General features: G+C 31.8%; 1 protein-coding gene across 1 annotated transcript in view; it reads right to left on the bottom strand.

Annotated features, from left to right (window-relative positions):
• Nucleotides 1-16,757, bottom strand: part of LOC139499213 (uncharacterized) — a 327,861-nt gene that overhangs the window by 69,491 nt on the left and 241,613 nt on the right. The window contains exon 2 of the mRNA XM_071287890.1: nucleotides 1,474-1,539. The gene's annotated coding sequence lies outside the window, so the exon portion shown is untranslated. The remainder of the gene's footprint in view (nucleotides 1-1,473; nucleotides 1,540-16,757) is intronic.

Here is a 16,757-nt window from a genome sequence, read left to right as displayed (position 1 = left end):
TATCTCAGGTGCTCCACATGTGGCACTTGTGTTGCTCATTAACCCATCAAAAGTTGGGGTTATCTCAGGTGCTCCAGATGTGGCACTTGTGTTGCTCATTAACCCATCAAAAGTTAGGGTTATCTCAGGTGCTCCACATGTGGCACTTGTGTTGCTCATTAACCCATCAAAAGTTAGGATTATCTCAGGTGCTCCACATGTGGCACTTGTGTTGCTCATTAACCCATCAAAAGTTGGGGTTATCTCAGGTGCTCCACATGTGGCACTTGTGTTGCTCTTTAACCCATCAAAAGTTGGGGTTATCTCAGGTGCTCCACATGTGGCACTTGTGTTGCTCATTAACCCATCAAAAGTTGGGGTTATCTCAGGTGCTCCCAATGTGGCACTTGTGTTGCTCATTAACCCATCAAAAGTTGGGGTTATCTCAGGTGCTCCACATGTGGCACTTGTGTTGCTCATTAACCCATCAAAAGTTAGGGTTATCTCAGGTGCTCCACATGTGGCACTTGTGTTGCTCATTAACCCATCAAAAGTTGGGGTTATCTCAGGTGCTCCACATGTGGCACTTGTGTTGCTCATTAACCCATCAAAAGTTTGGGTTATCTCAGGTGCTCCACATGTGGCACTTGTGTTGCTCATTAACACATCAAAAGTTAGGGGTTATCTCAGGTGCTCCACATGTGGCACTTGTGTTGCTCATTAATAAGTACACACTCAGTGATAGTTCTAATTTAAAGATAGTTTTCAATGGTTGAATACAATGTTGACCTCTTTCATTGAATGGTTGCTGTCTCATTGACATTAACATCCAATCTGTCATTCCTACACCACAAGTGACTTCTTAAAAACTCTTACTCTTTAAGCAACTCACATTGTAATGATTGCAATGTTTTGTTTAGTTTTGACTACCAAATGCTGTTTTGACTACCCAATGCTGCATGCACTTCATTTTTTGTAATCATGTCATGTTATTTTTTGTTTCCAATTTATTTAACAAAAGTTGGTAAGTGCAAAATGTTAATCCTGTTTAAGGTGGTACCTGACACTACAGGGAGATAACTGTAAAATCAGCAGAGTGTTTTAATGACGTTGTGTTTATAAGGGAGTATCAAGCTTCTCAATGATCAAAATAAGTGTTTGTCAAACTGCTATATTTTATAACTAGTGTAATTTTTCTGATTAAACGGTTGGTTCACATTTTTTGAAATTTTTATATTTTTGTCAAAGGGTCAAAGTAAAATATTTGTCAAAATACCTAGAAAATTAAACGAACCAAATTAAATTTAGTTAAAGCGTTAGGTACCACCTTAAAAAGAATTTTAAAAAAAGCACTGCTGAAATGTTACTTAGAATGAACCAGCTAGCTCTTGAAGCCTTTAATAATTTCAACTTTTACAATTGAAATATATTTCTGAATTTCATTTGATGAAATAAATAACGTTCCAATACAGTTTGACTATAATGTTCACTTACCTTTACTTAGTAATAAACTGACTGGACTTAAATCAAATAAAAACGAACAGTAGATCGATCTTTAAACTGAAAATATAAAATAGCTCAATTTTAGTTTTAGATAAATATTGGTTGAACCATTTCTGAACATGTATATACCTTTTAAGCTTGTGACAAGTAACTTGTCGTGTAGATTGCCTGGTTAACTTTTTTCCATTAAAAAAAAAACTTCATACAAGAAATAATTGTAACAGGATGCTGCTACATGTACGAATCAAAGCTCCCAAACAAAGCATTCAAAATTAGTCATTCTCTGTCGCCTGACATTGGGCAAAGTACAATACAAATTGGTCTGGTCTAGTAAAGTGATATGTACAAGCGTCATCTATAGTCTGGCTCAGGGGGTCCTGTCTGCCTTAAAAACATTATATTTTTTTTACCGCTATGATTTAAATCATTTGACCAAGAAATTACATTCGATAACTGTCCATCCATTCCATTTAACATTATTCCTTAACTGACCGCTCCATTGATCATCATGTACCGCCCAAATTCCTATCCTTATGGATGTTTAACATTGTTATGCCGGCCATTTTGCCGTCTCCTGGAAACAACAGGGAGTCGTTATTGTGATTATCACTTCGACAGTTTCCGCTATTTCCGTAACATTCCGTCAACCGATCAGCGAAACCGTTAACTTCCAGGAATTTTTTAGGAATTTTGGTCCTTAATGCTCTTCAAGTTCTTACTTTATTTTGCCCTTTTAACTTTTTTGGATTCGAGCGTCACTGATGAGTCTTTTGTTAGTAGACGAAACGCGCGTCTGGCGTATATACAAAATTTAGTCCTGGTATCTATGATGAGTTTATTTTCCATCTTCTTCGCGCAGTTTATGTAGCAGACACGCCCATGAAAAATCAGAAACAGTAATTACTGAGATTGCATATGCATGTTCATATAACTTACTTACTTACTTACATAAAGTTGTCATTCTCTCTCTTGCTTTCTCCTTGATTTTTGTGCAGACAAAAAAACTCGTGAAATTTATATTAGTAGTCAGATATTAACTCACTCTTATGTAACTTTTAGCATTTAAATCTAATTGCATGTGAAGTATATTCTGATATTTTAATAGTTTTCTTATCACTTTTGAAGATGACCTTAATGATGCCTCTTAATTTTATTTTTAAATCATATATTATACACACTTTTAAAACTCTTCCAGTCCCAAATAATTATCAAAACCGTATTTTTTCTTTTCGCATACTCTGAACAGGTAACCACTCCAATGTGTCTATTTCACCAAATATATTACCTTTGTCTACACACTCAATGCAATCGACTGTAGCCACAAAGTGAATGCTATGTTAATTGGCAGGAAAACTAAGTCTTTTTATGATTAACATACGGACAAAAAAGTGTGGGTTTTTTTTGGGTTTTTTTTACAAAATTTTGATCATAAACAAGCTTCTGTCAAAGTATGGGAGAAATACATGATAGTTTAAGAAAGTTAATATCAACATTTAAAAATCTTTACCCACAGAGTGCATATTTGTGGACATCTCCACCGCGGACAGAAGAATGCATGTTGGATATGTCTCTCTTGAAGGCTCGACAAAAAAGAATTATTAATGAAGAATTGTTAGGCCATCTAAAATTAATCAGTAGATTTTTATCCAAACTAATTTTTGAAAAAAATGGGGCGGATGGGAGGATTTTAATTTAAAAATTTTATTTCATATGAAACCCTTTTGTGACGAGTTCTTCATATATGCATGTGTAATGATGAGCTTATATCATGTATACACAAGTATGAAGAATCTTATATAATTTTTGCAAGATGAAAATATAATTACCATGTAAAACATTAATTTAAAAACAAAAAAATGTTGTTTATGACTCTTTTGTGTGTATTGCCTTAATTTGGGACATTTGCTGTTTGTCTACATAAAAATAAAATGCGTATGTTAGATGACTTTTTGTCATAAATCATAGCCAGAAATTAATAGTGCTTTTGCTAATTAATATTCATAATATATAAATGAGATTTGTACCATGTGATAATAGTTTGAACTGGACTGGCTTTAGACTGGTTCCTGATCGCAATATTCAGTATGTTACGCATACACATATACCATTACCAATATAAGAGAGAGTATGGCTAATAGCTAATAACTGGAACGTAGTACGGGGAACCAGGATAGACATGATAGACTCTGGCTTGATATCAATAGAATCTTTAAAACACGGATATTATAAGTTGCCTGTCACAGAGTCCTTATTTACAATCACTTTGATATTTCCGTAAAGTTGTCAGGCGGTCAAAATCAAAACAATGAACACGAATTTAGTGAATTTTTCATGTTTTCGTGAGTTTATTTTTCTTGAAATAGGGGCATTTTAACTTTACGTGGGAACTTAGAGTTCAAAGACTACTTATACAAGATTTGGACTTGCTTATTCTTTGGACATTCAAGTTTCAAATTTCACCCTGGCAACCTTTTTTCTAATGACCTTATAATCCAATTTTCAACACGAAGTTTGCAAGTTTGACGTTTCAGCCATTTCAGCCTTTATTTTACACTGTAAAATGAAAAGCCTCTCGCTTCGATTTTTGAAATAGCTCAGGAACCTTGATTTTTGCAACAACAGTCATTATGTTTCGTTTAAATGGTGTATAGTGTTTTGTATATTAATTTTCTGCCCCGTCAAACTGTCTATCACTTAAATTAGAATAAAAACAGACATTTTTTCAAAATTCCCTATCATTTTAATATAGTTTCTGTGACCCGTGTCTGATTTCTTTAGTATAATATTCAAATAAGCAAAGTAGCGTTTATTTCTGGATATGTCTAACAAGTTCGTGCTTGTGTTTCAATATCTTTAACACAGTTACATGTATGTTTTCTGAATCAATGGTTTTCACAAATCTTGCGCTTTGGATATCATTCTCGGTTTAAATTTCCTGACACAAAGTCATTGCATAAATAAAAAAAATTCAGTTTTCTAATCACAGAAATTTGTTACATACCGTGATTTGCGGTCTTCATGGTCTTGGAAAGCAGGCACGGATCCAGAGGGGGGGTTCTGGGGGTTGGAACCCCCCTTTTTTTTGGACGATCAATGCATTTGAAAAGGGACATATAATTGGAACCCCCCCCCCCCCCTTTGTCCTGGGTTAGGAACCCCCCTTTTTAAAATGGCTGGATCCGCCCCTGGAAAGAGTGTTTCTCATAACACGAATATTTCACGTAATTCTCCTTATCAATCTTTACTCTGGGAAGGTGATGTTGTCATCATAGAGCAGCAGACTATGTCACCTTAATTATTTTGGTTAGATTTACGGGTTACACTAATGACTGGACCGAATGACAGGACCGAATGACAGGACCAAATGAAAAATGCTAATAACTTTTTCATTTCTCAAATGATTGAACTCAAATTTGAAATATAATAAGATTTCATCATTTGATAAATAGATTTAAGAAAAAAATTAAAAAAAATTGTAAGAAACTTTAGAAAACGTGACATGACCAACTCTGATAATGACAGGACCAACATCGAGAATGACAGGACCAAATAAAAATGCTAATAACATTTTTATTTTTCAAAGGAATTATCTCAGATTTGAAATATAAAATGGTATGTCATATTTTGAAACTAAAATGTTATAAAAAATATAAATTTATTTTCAAAAACTTTCGAAAACGTGACATGACCATCGCTGACTGCCAGGACCAATCTCGACAATGACCGGACCAGATGAAATTGCTAATTTCTCTTTTATTTCTCAAAATATTTTTCTGAAATTTGAAATATAATAAGATTTTATCATTTTATACATAGATTTAAGAATTTTTTTTTTTAAATTGTAAGAAACTTTAGAAAACGTGACATGACCAACTCTGATAATGACATGACCAACATCGACAATGACAGGACAAAATAAAAATGCTAATAACTTTTTTATTTTTCAAAAGAATTATCTCAGATTTGAAATATAAAATAATATGTCATATTTTGAAAAATAAATGTTATAAAAAATATAGAAAGTTTAAACGTGACATGACCATCGCAGACTGACAGGACCAACCTCGACAACGACAGGACCAGATGGAATTGCTAATTACTTTTTTCTTCTAAAAAATATTTTTTCTGAAATTTGAGATATAATCAGATTTAACCATTTTATACATAAAGATAGAAATAACATAGAAAAAAATATTAAAAGCTTGCTGTAATGTGACCTGACCAACGCTGACAATGACAGGACAAACCTCGACAAGGACAGGACCAAATAAATTTTAAAATGCTATTCACTTTTTAATTTTGAAAAGAAAATTATGTCAGATTTAAAATATATCAATTAAAGAAAAAAATCTAGAAAAAAAACTATTACTGGGGGGAAACGTTACTTCTCAGCCTGAGAAACTTTGTAGCTTTATTAAATCTATTTCTGCGAAAGTCTATCCTCCTGGTTAGTACAACTATATGTTTATTCATCTTTGGTGTAAATATTTATCATATTAATTGATATTTCACACATGCTATATCTTATGTATGTTATATATATCACTGTAATATCTTCTCTGTAACTATGCATTTGGTTTGATGAGAATAAAGATCATTCATTCATTCATTCAAAATATTTTGTATATTAATTACCGGTCATAATCTGACACGTCTGAAAATAATTATAAGGTAACAAACAAAAGGTGTGACATAAGCCATAAATAAGTTGATAAATCCAATAAAGATTGTGATGACAGTAATTAAAATCACATGATAGTTCATGTCGTTGTTTTATTAATATTTTCAGAACAGTAAATAATTATTTCCATGTATGTTTGAGTATATGCAGGGTCTATCTTGATAGTAATAATAAACAAATAAACATTTCTTGAAGTGTGCCCGACCCTTGCATGCATGATTTCTAAGTAGTTTTAAATATTTTCATAAAATACACTGAATCAAACATTTTCACGGACTACTTTAAAAGGTTTGATACCTTTCCAAAGTGGCTTAAATTGGGCTTCATTATGTCAAGAAATATTATGATGATAATTCAATAAATCTGAATTTATCTATAGTTTAATGAACTGATATATTATATAAAATGATTATATATGTAATAACATATAAATATTTCAAGATCTCTTTCTTAAATATAGGGATAATTCGTGTCTTTTTGACCTGTGACTCTCTGCCAACATACGATAAGTAGCTAGGTCAAGATTTTTAACCACCATAGAATATATTTTCCTGTATTTATAAGATATAATCTTACTAATTATGGATCAGAACTGAACAATTTCATTAAAATAAGAAAGAAATTTTGATTTTTTTCATTGGCCAGATCATCAGTAATGTAGCCGATGTTGGTCAGGTCACACAACCGCAAGCTTTCAATACGGGTTTTTTTTATATATTTTTCTAATATGATGTGCAAAATGGTCTAAATTGTCATTATTTTAAATTTGAGAGGAATATTCTGACAAATGTTATGCATAATTAGCATTTTTATTTGGTCCTGTCATTAATTGTCGAGGATTGTCCTGTTATTGACAACGTTAACCAGGTCACATTTCAGCAAGCTTTTTATACCTTTTTCTTATATTTATGTATGAAATGGTAATTTAAAATTTCAGAGAAATATTCTGCGAAAAAAAAAAGAATAATTAGCAATTTCATTTGGTCCGGTCATTGTCGAGGTTGGTCATGTCAGTCAGCGATGGTCATGTCACGTTTTTGAAAGTTTTTGAAAATAAATCTATATTTTTTATAACATAAATGTTTCAAAATGTGACATATCATTTTATGTTTCAAATCTGAGATAATTCTTTTGAAAAATAAAAAAGTTATTAGCATTTTTATTTTGTCCTGTCATTGACGATGTTGGTCATGTCATTATCAGAGTTGGTCATGTCACGTTTTCTAAAGTTTCTTACAATTTAAAAAAAAAAATTCTTAAATCTATGTATAAAATGATAAAATCTTATTATATTTCAAATTTCAGAAAAATATTTTGAGAAATAAAAGAGAAATTAGCAATTTCATCTGGTCCGGTCATTGTCGAGATTGGTCCTGGCAGTCAGCGATGGTCATGTCACGTTTTCGAAAGTTTTTGAAAATAAATTTATATTTTTTATAACATTTTAGTTTCAAAATATGACATACCATTTTATATTTCAAATCTGAAATAATTCCTTTGAAAAATAAAAATGTTATTAGCATTTTTATTTGGTCCTGTCATTCTCGATGTTGGTCCTGTCATTATCAGAGTTGGTCATGTCACGTTTTCTTAAGTTTCTTACAATTTTTTTTCTTTTTTTTTCTTAAATCTATTTATCAAATGATGAAATCTTATTATATTTCAAATTTGAGTTCAATCCTTTGAGAAATGAAAAAGTTATTAGCATTTTTCATTTGGTCCTGTCATTCGGTCCTGTCATTCGGTCCAGTCATTAGTGTAACCCTAGATTTACTCAAGGTACAAAACCGAAATTTGAAACAGGAAGCTTTGAATGAAACGAAATTTAAAAGGTTACCGGTAAACGGAAATGAACAAAATCCGGAAATGGGGCGGGCGGGGATGATAATCTATCAATTAATTTTAATTGGCCTTACACAAATGCAAAGTATAATTTTGTAACGAACACATGCATATGTCTTCACCGAAATTTAAATTATTTTTATGTTCATGTTTTGAACAATGAACAAAAATAAGGAGATGTATTATGATTGCCAATGGCACAACTGTTCAAGAAAGGCCAAATCAAAAAGCTATAAGCGGCAAATATAGACAATTGCAACCACACGACCTTCAACAATGAAAAAATAGTCGGTTTTAAAAGGTCCCGCCCCGAGATGAAAAATAAGAACCAATTCAATTGAGAAAACTAATGGCATTAACAATTTACAAAGGAAAAGAAATGTAACAGACTTATTTTTATTAACGACAGTTACTAAACTGCGTGCTTCTGACTTTGAACGTACATATAATAAGGAGCGAATGTGTATTTCCTTCATTGGTAATTATTTCCTATCCTCTTTTATACGTTCTTTGGCTTAAAAATACCTATCTTTGAGAGTTCCTGGTGAAAGTTTAACCCCTATGTTCTATTTTTAGCCATGGTGGCCATCTTGGTTGGTTGGCTGGGTCACCAGACATATTTTTTAAACAAGATACCCCAAAGATGATTGTGGCAAAGTTTGGATTAATTTGGCCCTGTAGTTTCAGAGGAGAAGATTTTTGTGAAAGATAACTAAGATTAACGAAAAATGGTCAAAAATTGACTATAAAGGGCAATAACTCCTAAAGGGGTCAACTGACCATTTTGGTCATGTTGACTTATTTGTAGATCTTACTTTGCCGAACATTATTGCTGTTTACAGTGTACCTCTATCTATAATAATATTCAAGATATCTCAAGAGCCTGAATCGCTCACCTTAAATTTTTTGCTTAAATCTTCCATCAATGATTATTTTGGGTTTTCAATTTATATAAATGGTTCTTCGATTCTGTCATATCTTCTTCAAAAGCAAAAACATGAGTGGACACACTGAAATGTCTCGTTTGTCTCGTGTTCATAACATAATTTATGATGAAAGTATAAAAAAACATTGTATACCCCAAGCATTACATTAAATTAACTGTACTTGAGATGAAGGCGAGATAAACCCTTTCAGACATAAATGTAGTTCATACACTCATTCCACATGTTCCATACAACAAATCAAGTTTACCTATTGCTAAAATTATCTCAGAAATAACCTCATAAAAAATAACTTTGACCAATGAACCATGAAAATTAGGTCAAGATCAACTTACACTTACTAAACAGACATACACATGTACACCTTACAATTATTCCCTACACCAAATATAGTTCTACTATCGCTATAGTATCTGATAAAAAGACCAAATCATTGATGATTTAACATTGACCAATGAACCATAAAAATGAGGTCAAGGTCAGATGATTATTGCTAGACAGACATGTACACCTTACAAACATTCCATACACCAAATATAATTGACTGGATGCTAATAGTATCTGAGAAATAGGCCAAAACACACAAATTTAATTTTGACCACTGAACCATGAAAATGAGGTCAAGGTCAGATGACACCTGTCAGTTGGACATGTACACCTTACCATCATTCCATACACCAAATATAATTGACTGAATGCTAATAGTATCTTCGAAATAGACCAAAACACCAAAATTTAACTTTAACCACTGAACCATGAAAATGAGGTCAAGGTCAGATGACACCTGCCAGTTGGACATGTACACCTTACAATCATTCCACACACCAAATATAGAAGACCTATTGCTTATAGTTTCTGTGATATGGACTTAACCCTGTAAACTTAGCTTTGTTCACTGATCCATGGAATGAGGTCAAGGTCATGTGAAAACTGACTGACAGAGACGAGGACCTTGCAAGGTACGCACATACCAAATATAGTTACTTATTATTACCTATTTATACTTATAATAAGTGAGAAATTAACATTGCAAAATATTTGAACTTTTTTTTCAAGTGGTCACTGAACCATGAAAATGAGGTCAAGGCCAATGGTCATATGACAGATGGACAGTTCGTAACATAAGGCATCTATATACAAAGTATGAAGTATCCAAGTCGTCTACCTTCTGAAATATTAAGCTTTTAAGTCAAGAGTTAACGCTGCCGCCGGATCACTATCCCTAAGTCTCGGTTTTTTGCGACAAAAGTTGCAGGCAAGACAAAAAAAAGCATTTTCCCCCTATGTTCTGTTTTAGCCCTAGCAGTTGTTTCTTGACGTACAAGGAAATAAAATATAAAATTTATACTAGATACTCTGAAACTCATTCAGCCTAAGTTTGGCTGAAATTGATACAGCAGTTTCAAAGGAAGATTTTCTAAAAGTAAGCCAACATATAGCCGACAATGCTGTTTGATCTTTGTTCATTGATGAAGGCCGTATGATTGTTGATTTCTATGTCATTTGGTTTCTTGTGAAGAGTTGTCTCATTACACATACATAAAGGAGTTGTTCTTACAAAAAATATGGACAGATAGACAGAGAAATTCTTTATACCCCCTACACCCAAAAAAAAAAATCCTTTGGTTTTATGGGGGTGGGAGGTTTAAATTATAAATCATAAATATTGGTCTGAAACAATTTCTTTGTTTTTTTTGCAAAATGAAAGGATGAAATAATATATAAATTAGCAAATATGATGAACAAATTGTGTAAAATTGCAAATATGATGAACAAATTGTGTAAAATTGTCATTAAAGGACAATAACTCTTTAAGGGGTCAATTGACAATTTTGGTCATATGAACTTATTTGTAGATCTTACTTTGCTGAACATTTTTGCTGTTTACAGTTTCTCTTTATCTATAGTAATATTCAAGATAATGCCCAAAAATGCAAAATTTCCTTAAAATTACCAATTAAGTGGCAGCAACCTAACAATGGGTTGTTTGATTCTTCTGAAAATTTCAGGGATGATAGATATTGACCTATTGAACATTTTTACCATGTCAGATTTGCTCTAAATGCTTTAGTTTTTGAGATATAAGCCAAAAACTGCATTTTACACCTATGTTCTATTTTTAGCCATGGCGGCCATGTTTTTTGATGAAATGGGAATTAAAACACAAACTTTATTCTAGATACCCTAGGAATCAATCAGATGATGTTTGGTTTGAATTGGTTCAGTAGTTTCAGAGGAGAAGATCTTTGAAATAGTTTACGGCGACGACGACGACGGACGACAACGGACGCCAAGTGATGGCAAAAGCTCACATTTCCTTTTTAGGAAAGGTGAGCTAAAAAACAGTATAATTTCCTTAAAATTGCCAATTCAGGGCCAGCAACCCAACAACCAGTTTTTGATTTGTCTGAAAATTTCAGGGCAGATACATTTGTAGATCTTTACCTGATAAACAATTTTACCCCATTTCAGATTTGCTCTAAATGCTTTGGTTTCAGAGTTATAAGCCAAAATCTACATGTTACCCCTATGATCTATTTTTAGCCATGATGGCCATCTTGGTTGGTTGGCCTGGTCACGCCACACATTTTTTAAACTAGATACCCCAATGATGATTGTGGCCAAGTTTGGTTTAATTTGGCCCAGCAGTTTCAGAGGAAAACATTTTTGTAAAAGCTAACGACGGACGACAACGACGGACGACGGATGCAAAGTGATGATTCTATTGATAACTAATAATCATCATATTCGATTAAAATAATTTAAAAAAATCTATCGGATAAAATAACGTTTTAATATCAAACAAAATATATTCTATTGGAGTCGCAATTATCTTGCCTATTGATTCATTCACAAAGGAATAGAGTAGCCTCCATAGCAGACTTGGGGTCAATTACATTGGAATGTAATTAATTAAATTACACATTACATTGCAAAAATGGTCAATTACACTTATTACACATTACACAGTTTTTGAAATGTAATTGATTAAATTACAATTACTTTACTGAAGTAATTAATTAAATTACACATTACATTTCATCATGAAATTTTTTTAACAATATTTTACATGTACATTGTATATATAATGCATGTGTAAAATATTCATGTATAAAGCATAATTTAAGCGTTGCATTTGATAATCATTTAATATAGTTATTTTAATGTTTTGTTAATTAGTCTGAATCTTCTGGTCTGAAAACAGCAATTGTAAAAAGTCTTTCGACAGGAGCTAATGTTGTGCAAGATATTGCTTGATCAGGATATGGAAGTTTTATGATAAGAAGATCATTATATTGATAGGAGAGGGAATTTGTTCCTATTAACTTGCCAATACATCAACTTGAAGGGGTATTTTAGCATCTCATTTGAATTAAACATAATATGAATAAAGAAATTATAAATGAATTTAAAATATTTTTTTATTTCACTTTAAAAATATTAAAAAGTGTGCTTGTCACAATATTGAAAATAATTTTTAGTACAAACAATGTATATATAATGTCTAAATATTAGCAATATTTGCTAATTAGATAAAATATCTGTAATAGTGGCATTGCCCCTGGACATTTTAATCTGATTAATTGCTGTTTGTTTTTACAGCTGTTAATTTTTATTTCTATAATCCTTTTGTGTATACATGTACTAATTTGACAAAATGATTGTATGCAGTGATTTTAAATTCTAAATGATCTGTCTCAGAAAGATGTTTCACAGTGACACATTTTATTGTTTTTGTTAAACAAGGTGTTTATTACTTTTCAATCTATTTTAATAGTTAAAGATCTTTCTTAAAAATTGAACAATCCTTATATATGATTATCACATTTTTCAAATTATAAGACTATTCAAAAAAAATCTGTAGGCCAAATAAATGATATAAAAACTTCAAAATAGATTACAGACTTCATATATTAAAAAAGCATTGATATTAATTTTTGAAAAATACATATAATTTTACAATTTATATTATTTAACACAAATCCTTCACTGTAACACCATAAAAGTACATGTAATTGAAATGTAATTCAAAAGGAATTGAGCATTACATGCTTTTTTCAATGTAATTAATTAAAGAGGGACGAAAGATACCAAAGGGACAGTCAAACTCATAAATCTAAAACAAACTGACAACGCCATGGCTAAAAATAAAAAAGACAAACAGAAAAACAATAGTACACACGACACAACATAGAAAACTAAAGAATAAACAACACGAACCCCACCAAAAACTAGGGGTGATCTCAGGTGCTCCGGAAGGGTAAGCAGATCCTGCTCCACATGTGGCACCCGTCGTGTTGCTTAAGTGATTACAAATCCGGTAAATAGTCTAATTCGGTAGGTCATATTCATGAAAGGGAAGGGGATTGTAGTTACGACGTAAGGAACATATCCGATATCATTTGTGAAACGGTTATTCCATAACGGTCAACCAACTCGTGATGGCGTCCGTAAAATTTACGAAGGGATGATTTCAACTTCACCATTTGGAACTCTTGGTTTAATAGCTTCCTTGTGAGCAGCAAACCTCTATCAAGAAAATCATGATAGGAAATGCAAGCACGGGAATATCGTATCAATTGGGAGATATATACCCCGTATGCAGGTGCTGCTGGAATGTTGCTACTTAGAAATGGAAAGTTCACAATTGGAAAGCTGAAATCATCTCTTTTGTCGTAAAGTTTTGTTTTCAACCGACCCTCATTGTCAATTTCTAGATGTAAGTCAAGATATGAAGCCGACATAACTGTATCTATAGTATCCTTTATCTCTAGTTCGATTGGATAGATGCGTTCCACATAGTCACCAAATTTTGAATTTAATTAAATTACCATTACATGTAATTAAAAAAAAAGCTCAATTACACATTACATTCAATTACATGGAAAATTGTAATGCATTACACTTAATTACCATTACATTTTTAATTACCCCATCCCTGCTCCATAGGAACATCTTGAAAGTACTCCCGTCATTTTTTTTAAAAAATCCTGGAGATAAAACAGGGATGATTCCACTATATGGACCATAATTTGGTATTCGGCCTTTGGTTTCTTTTTGTATCCTTTTTTATAAGTTCTAAAATTTTAACTTTTATTTTGTGGGTTGTGTTGGTGTTAGAATAGTATGAATGGAACAATTGAGTTTTTCGAGAAAAAATTAATACATTTTGATTCACCGTTTACATAACAGGAAACCAAACAGGAAACCAATCTTTATTTTCTTTATTTTGCACAATATAATTCAAAAGGCATAAATAAACACCATTACTAGTGTTACTTGCTTCATGTTAATATTTAAAATCTATTTTCAATGTTATATTAAAGTTTTTTTTAAACGTGACAGGAAACCATAAGAAACCGAAAGCATTTTTTTAGTTTTATTTTATTGCAAAATCTGCTTAAAATAATCTGAACAGTATACTTTTTCTTAAAATCCATCTTAAATGTAACAGTATTATAAAACTCCTAAATATGTGCTTGTTTTGAAAACAATTAGTACAATTTATTCAGAATTTTCCATATTTTCTTCATTGATACAGGATACCATAATCGTTGTATCTTGATGTTTTGGCCAAAAAAATATATTTATATTTGGTTTTGAAATTCCAGTTAAATAAAATTTATTCCAAATCATTGGCAATGTAAAATTCTTTAAATCCAGTAAAGAAAAAAACTTTTAACTTGGAATTAAAATCTTTAAAATAGGCACCATGTGATATTTGTGACCTGTACACCATCTACATGGTTTCCACATTTTAACCTACTTTAGTGGGCTAAAATCAATAAAGTACTTCCTTTCAAGTCATGCCTGGTAAAAGTTTACTTTTCCTTTGACAAGTTTATTGCGTTTCTGAAAAGTGTTTGCAGAACATGAATAAAAAAAAATAATAAAAAATTGTGACAAAGTTACCAACTTTGTACATTTCTAGTGTAACGGTATATTAACATGCATTTTTCATTTAATTATCTTTATTCACCTAAAATATCCAGTAATATTTACTGCTGAAGCAAAATCAATCCAACGAACATCGGCACCATGATAAGAGACGTAATTTCGATTGAATTTTCCAAGGACCCTTTACATCGTTATTGGGAAACGTAGTGTGTTTAAACGTCGGTCAAATTTGAAATCGATTTTGTCAAGTCATTGGGCATTTATTTTCACACAAGATCGTATGTAACATTATGCACATAAGAATAATAATAGACCCCCGGCGCAATCTATTTGAAAATTGTCTTTTCCTTTTTTAAACAAGTCGAAACAAGTCTACAGATTATGTTTGCTAACATCCCGTTGGAAACAAAAACAATGTTTAGAACTAGTATATCGTATGTCCGGCTGTAAGGGCGTGATCACATGTTAGTCACATGTTTCACGTATGACCGGAAATGATTAGAACTTAAGGACAAAAACAATTTTAATAAATAACTGGACTTCTGTTTCGTGTGAAATGTAACGCATAACGATAACGTCATTTTCTTACTTAACTATTACGAAGATCAAAACAAGAATGTAAATCATCTCTGATTTACCTGTTTGAACATCTCCCGAGAGTTCATATTTGCATATTGTTTTTAAGAATTCTATTACAACAAAGCAGATTACATCATCTAAAATTTGCGTTACGAAATCGGACACAAAAATCACGCCACTGTTCTTACATCTGCTACATAAATACTTATAGTTCTCGGCATTTTCTTCTCACTATTCTTATTGGTCGATGTTCTTTGTTATTTGAAAGCAAAAGTTACGAATTTGCCGGTGACGCTTATCTATAAATCAGTCAGCGTTATGCTCTTCGGAAGCAAAAAGTAACGCGAGAAACGACACAAAAATACGGTTGTAGAATCTTGGAAATTCGTATATTTCAATTTTTTTTCTAGGGAAGAGTAGCATACACTTGTATGTTAATAAAAATAATGGCATCTTTAGATGTAGTTACAACTTTTCTTACAGTAATTCAAATTTTATCACTTTTCTATAGTTATAGGAAACGGAGCCCAATAGCAAATTATGGTCCATATAGTTTAGGGCCGCTTAGCGGCCCTTAAATTTGCCAACGGCCACCAAAAAATGTTTGTGAATATAAATTCTCAAATCAGGATAATAAAATAAAAATCGGTATTTCCGGAAAAGTTTCAGTCACCGATTACGGCAACTATAATTTTTCATAGTTTGACGTCAAAACGTAGTAAAATCCAGATGAGAATGCTGACTACGATCGCATTTTATTAACAACAATTTAATTATGTCAACGTGAGGTAAACAATTTTAGCAGCCAGATTCAATTGAATACAATTTTATTGGAGTATTTGAATTTGCAAAAGCAGATCGCTCAGCAGGTTGACCAAAACATGCTTTTTGTAAAAATTGGTGTCAAAGCAGACCTCGGCAAAGAACAAAGTCAAATTTTCATATAACATTGAAGAATAAATTTTAATGGGTGCCGATCTTATAAAAGCAGATCACCCAGCAGAGCCGGTTATGTAACTTGATTAAAACTTGTTTTGTAAAAGAAATTATTTTATATTTTGCTCAATTTCCTCAAAAGACAAAAGTTTGAGCGTTTTTGAAAATAATATTGATGATGGACCATTCATGAAAAGATATCTTATATAGTTTGTAATATATCTTATTAAGTTTATAACTTATCTTACATAGTTCATGAGATATGTTATAAAATTTATGAGATATCTTTTATAGTTTATAAGATATCCCATATATAGTTTTCTTTATCAGATATCTTATAAATTGTATACTACGTTTTGTACGTCTATACTTTGGCGGACCATCGCACTTTAGCG

Source organism: Mytilus edulis, chromosome 12, assembly GCF_963676685.1.
Source record: "Mytilus edulis chromosome 12, xbMytEdul2.2, whole genome shotgun sequence".
Lineage (NCBI taxonomy): Eukaryota > Metazoa > Mollusca > Bivalvia > Mytilida > Mytilidae > Mytilus > Mytilus edulis.
The sequence above is the reverse complement of the archived record's forward strand: the minus strand, read 5'-3'. Positions and strand labels throughout refer to the sequence as shown.